The sequence below is a fragment of the Palaemon carinicauda genome, chromosome 25 (assembly GCF_036898095.1).
Source record: "Palaemon carinicauda isolate YSFRI2023 chromosome 25, ASM3689809v2, whole genome shotgun sequence".
NCBI classification, from domain to species: domain Eukaryota; kingdom Metazoa; phylum Arthropoda; class Malacostraca; order Decapoda; family Palaemonidae; genus Palaemon; species Palaemon carinicauda.
In genome coordinates this window covers 95,026,083-95,032,082 of record NC_090749.1, presented here as the reverse complement: position 1 = coordinate 95,032,082, position 6,000 = coordinate 95,026,083, and the positions used below count along the sequence as shown (strand labels likewise).

General features: G+C 37.0%; 1 protein-coding gene across 3 annotated transcripts in view; it reads left to right on the top strand.

Annotated features, from left to right (window-relative positions):
• The first annotated feature begins 1,236 nt into the window (after nt 1–1,236).
• LOC137619286 (germ cell nuclear acidic protein-like) overlaps nt 1,237–6,000 on the top strand; it is a 128,098-nt gene continuing 123,334 nt past the window's right edge. For all 3 annotated transcript variants that reach the window (XR_011039889.1, XM_068349451.1, XM_068349452.1), the window contains exon 1: nt 1,237–1,294. The gene's annotated coding sequence lies outside the window, so the exon portion shown is untranslated. The remainder of the gene's footprint in view (nt 1,295–6,000) is intronic.

Here is a 6,000-nt window from a genome sequence, read left to right as displayed (position 1 = left end):
AAAGAAATATAAAAGAGAAGAAGGAAATTCTAAAACAGATGTGGAGAAAAAGACAAAAGGACATAAAAGAAAGGAAATATAAACTCAAATCTCAAATACATTTCCAGATTACTAGAGGCGCCGTTGCAAGGGTTATGCCTCTACTCAGAATCTGCATCGGAGTACATTTAGAAATGCAATGTTGAGAGAATGCCCTTTTTTATTCACGATATTGATATAACAGTTTCATTTTATAGATTTTGTTCTTATCTGCTCAAAGAATTTGTTATTTTATTTGTTATTATCGTTTGTGGTAGTTACTTAAGAAATATTTTTTTTTATTAAGAAATTGTTGAGAAATTCAACATCAGCTGATTCAGAATGTATTGTTCTCCCTGAATGGAAAGAAGGAAATACTGAAAATAATTATCCAGGATATTCAAGAAAAAGAAGGAGGATGGTGGAAACAACCTGCAAAGTATTTGGAAGAATTAAGTTTAGGCATAAGACAAATAAGAAGAATGAACAAGGCAGAAATAAAAACGGAAACCAGAAAGTGGGATACTGAAAAGTGGAAAGAAGAAATAGAAAGTAAAGTGAGCTTAGAAATATATAGAACGTGGAAGAAAGAAATTAAAGAAGAGTTAATTTATGACAATACATTTGCTTCAGTGATATTTTTTAGAGCAAGAACTAATACGTTAAAACTAAATATTGTAAATAGACACAATGGAGGGAATGTAAACTGTAATTTTTGTGAAAATGAGGAGGAAGATTTGATACATTTTTTGTTATTTTGCCAGGAATATAGAAAAGAAAGGAATAAAGTAATTGAGCTACAACAACCATACGAGGAAGACCCAAAAAAATAGTAGGATTATTTTTATTTAGTGAAACAAATATAGAAAAGAAAAAAGAAGTATTAAACATAATGTGGAAGAAAAGACAAAACAGTACAAAAGATAAGCGTTAGAGGCGCCGTTGTAAAGGCTATGCCTCACCCCGGAACCTGAACCTGAACCTGAACCTGAACCTGAACCTGAGTGTATTTAGAAATGCAATGTTGAGAGAATGCCCTTTTTTTATTCACGATATTGATATAACAGTTTCATTTTATAGATTTTGTTCTTATCTTCACTAAGAATTTGATATTTCATTTATTACTGTCATTTTTGTTGGTTACTTTAAAAATATTGTTTTTTTTTTTACTGAGAAATTGTTGAGAAATTCAACATCAGCTGATTCAGAATGTAAACAAACAAAGCTTCCCTCCCAGCGTGATCATGTGGCTGTCGGAGCTCAGAGGACCCTCTTGGTGAGAGACTTGTCTTCCTTTAAACCAGTGGTTCTTAACCTTTTTCAGTGCCCGTACCCCTTGATATGTCAGAAAGTTTTCTCGTACCCCCATCCAATGTAAATACAATACAAATATATGAAAAGGATTAGTGATACAAACCTTGCTGAGAAATTATTAGATTTTCAATTACAGAAGAAAGGTATTTTTTTTTTTATTTCAAATGAAAAGTGTCAATTAGTAGGATACAATGGATAATAATGAGTATTACTACATCGTGCACACCAACACATTTTTAGTGGCTCTTTTGTTGTTGTTTCTCATTAATGATATTGTTCAAACGAGGTTCTTTCTTCGAAAGTGCCAGACGCATGTCATCACTTGCATCCAAACGGTTTCTGGCTTTTGTTTTGATGTGTAGGAGCGTTGAAAAACCTGCCTCACATAAGTATGTAGTTGTAAATGGCACGAGGACCTCCAAAGCTCTCCTTGCTAAATGTGAGAATGCTTGGAGTTGTGCACACCAAAACATATCCAGTTGCATTTTTTCAAACTCCATTCGGGTTATGTCATTGGTCTGCAACTCCACAAGATCATCTTTCATGATATCATTATCATCCATGGAATCAAGGTTGAAAAGAAATGGATCCCGTATCCATCTTTGTGCCACAGAACCTTCTTCAAGGTGAAAATACCCTTGGAAGGACTGAATCAGTTCTTGCAAATGTTCTTTTACTTCACTCAGGATGGGCAGCTCTTCTTCAGCACTAGCAGCCTCATCAAGAGAAGGGAAGTTTGCAAAATTTCCACTTTCAATGCTCTTTATCCACATTGGAAGTTTCTTGGTGAGGGCAGATAACTTTTCTCTGGCAGTTATCATATTCATCGCTGTTCCTTGTATAGAGGCATTCAGTTCATCGAGGTGCATGAATACATCTGCCAGATATGCCAGAGACAAAATGAACTCCCTATTTTCAAAATGGTCAGCAATTTCACTGCCTTGATTTCTGAGAAATTGCATAATTTCTTCATGAAGTTCAAATACACGTGTAAGTACCCTGCCACGGGAAAGTCACATCACTTCTGTGTGGTAAAGAGGAACACTGTGCTCAGCTCCAATTTCTTCACAAAAAGATGCAAAAAGACGGTGATTCACTGCCCGTCCTCTGATGAAATTTACAGCACGCACAACAACTGATAAAACAGTCTTCAATTTTTCTGGCAGCGTCTTTGTAGCAAGTGCATGACGATGCAACACACAGTGAGTGACAGTTACATGGGGAACCTCTTTTTTCACTGGGGTAGCAAAGCCTGATTTATTTCCAAGCATGACAGGGGCTCCATCAGTGCACATTGAACCACACATGTTGAGAGTCATTTCATGTTCCAAGAAGAACTCTTTCACAAGACTGAACACATCAGTTGCTTTTGCAGTAGTTTTCAGAGGTTTACAAAATAAGAATTCTTCCACCACCTCTTTCTCCTTCACATACCGAACAAATGCCATCAACTGGCTGCAAAAACTAACGTCAGTTGACTCGTCCAGCTGAATACTCACTCTGATGCACAAGGTTTAATAAGCTCCTCTGCAGTAGTGTGAGCTTTTTTCTTCTTTGAACACAAAAGGGCAACTTCATAAGATGCTTGCAACAAAGGTTTCTCAACTGGCACAAACCTAGCTTTGACAGGGTACCACTACGATCAAATCATTCCCGCTTGATCTTCAAGCTGTTTAAGTCATGTCCAGCATCTGTGCCTCCATGCCGATTGTTGAAGTGTTCATTGAGTCTTGATGGTTTGAGATTTGCATTTGCAAAGACTGTGCTGCAGAGGATGCACTGTGGTCGTTGAGTTCCATCTGCCTCAGTCATACAGGTAAAACCATAACGAATGTAGTCGTCGTTCCACTTGCGTTTCTTAGGCATAGTCACTAGATCTTGATCACACCGATACTACCTGGAAAGATGCAGGCCTGGATGTTATAACAGTTACAACACGTTACAATCGATATAAAATAACGTATCACCACCACCACAATACACAGTTCACCCAGGGATAGCTCGAAGTGTATGTTATTGTGGGAGGGTAAGGCCATTTTTTTTACCAACTGAGGCCATTTTATACCAACTCAGGAAAGTTTAACCTTCTCAGGACCTTTTTTTTTTTACCAACTCAAGGGATTGTTTTGATCAACTCAGGCCATTGTTTGACCAATCCAGGTCATTTATTTACCAAAGGAATTTTTTACCAGTTCAAGCCATATTTTGACCAACTCATGCCATGCTTTGACCAACACATACCAGTTTTTGACCAAGTCAGACCATTTTTTGTCCAACTCATCCCCAACCCCTCACCCTGGTCAAGCCATCCCTAAGTCCACTATATTCCTCCTCATGCACATAACAGTACCTTCAAAATTATATATCTTTTATCAATTATACATCTATTCTTGACAATATTAGAGTTATACCACACTAAAAAACATATTGTGGCGAATAAAATGATAATCCAAAAATTACATTTCACAAATAAAAAATGAAACACTCACCAGTAATTCACCTCAATACTATCAGCAACTCGAACACAAACAAAATGCAGACCCAATTCACACTGTTCACATTGACTCAACTCCACACAGCACAGTGCACATGCAGCATGTTTCAGAGTCAGGAACAACGCGAACGAACACGAACCGTACGAGACATCAAGAAAATGTATATGAAACCATAGAAAACATAAGAAAATTGTTTACAGCACTAACTTAAAAAAAATAATTTAGACAATTATAGTAAGAGAAATATTTGGAAAATACATGTTTTGCTTTCTCATGGTAAATATACGGTAGCTACCATTGCACTGGCTATCATGTCTCGTACCCCCAGGCTTAAGGTTTCGTACCCCTTGGGGGTACAGGTACCCCAGGTTAAGAACCACTGCTTTAAACCCTTTAATTTAATTATTCAATGATTTTAGAGGAATGTTATAATGAATACCATAGTCATTGGATGTTAAGTGACTTGTGTTGTTACATCAGGAAGAAAATAAAGAAGAAATTGCCGTTGTGAGAGTTCCTCTTTAAGACATAGTTTTTTTTCGAAAGGGTTCCTTTGTAGAACGACGGACACAGTCGCTAGCAAAAGGCATTCACTTAGAGGTTGCAGCTGCTTTATAAGGAAGGACACGGCAATTTTTGGTCAGGCTGGGTTACCTTAGCTTAGGACATATCCCTTGATTTCATTTCAACAAAAGCACAAAGTCATAGGAAGTCAGCTGTGGCATAGAAAGCAAGGGGTGTATGTATGATAGCGGCTACCTGCATGAATGATGACGGCTGACTTAGAATACGGCAGTGGAGTGTTCCCCCCCCCCCCCCCTCTGTTAGGTAGGTAAGGACACTTCTTGTAGGTTAGGTTAGGTGGGGGAAGTTTAGGTTAATTGATGTCCATTTTCTAAGCAAACATGAGGAACTGGCCGCTGACAAACAAAGGTTCCGAAAGCAGGATTGAAATTTCCTTTCTTAATCTTCGTGAAAGTTTTACTTAATGTCAGGGAGTAATTTTGAACAGGAAATATATGTTTTCTGGTAGTAAATTACATGATTTAACTGCATTTGACCTTCATCTCAATTGCAAACAAACAGTTAGGCTAACTTCATCACAGAAGTTAGACGACCTGGTTGTTCTGTAAAGTTGTATTGTATTACAGATTCTGATTTTGAACAGAAAATATAAGTTTTTATGTATTAAATAATGTGATTTGACCGTATTTGACCTTCATTTTAACCGCTAACAAAGAAAACAACCAATTCGACTAACTTTAAGTAGCCGAACTGGTTGCTGTTATTATGGATAAAATGAAGGTTGAAACCAGTTAATTCATGTTATTTTCTACAGGAAAAACATATTTTCTGTTAAAATGTTTGAATATAATGTCTATTGTTATATATATATTGTGTTCAATTGTTTAATATAATGACTTGTTCAATTTCTGTGTCACTTCACTCACGTATGTACTGCGAACGGTAACATTAGCAAGTTATCAATGATACACAGCGTTACCAACGTTACGGTGGCATTGCTAATGTTAGCAATGCTATGGTAATCTTACCATGTGTATTTTAAAGAATTTTTCCATATACCCTTTACACAATATATAAAAAGGTACAAAAAGGGTACAGAACCTAAGAAACCCACCTAACCTAACCTAGAAGTTCCCAGGTCACAAACCTCACGTATGTACTTCGAACGATAACATTAGCAACGTTACCAATGATACACAGCGTTACCAACGTTACGGTGGCATTGCTAATGTTAGCAATGCTATGGCAATCTTACCATGTGTATTTTAAAGAATTTTTCCATATACCCTTTACACAATATATAAAAAGGTACAAAAAGGGTACAGAACCTAAGAAACCCACCTAACCTAACCTAGAAGTTCCCAGGTCACAAACCTCACGTATGTACTTCGAACGATAACATTAGCAACGTTACCAGTGATACACAGCGTTACCAACGTTACGGTGGCATTGCTAACGTTAGCAATGTTACGGTAATATTATCATGTGTATTTTAAAGAATTTTTCCATATACCCTTTACACGATATATAAAAAAGGGTACAGAACCTAACAAACCCACCTAACCTAACCTAGAAGTTCCCAGGTCACAAACCCAATATAATGATTTTTGTTATACAGTGAGCCCTCACTACTTCGTGGTTCGACCAT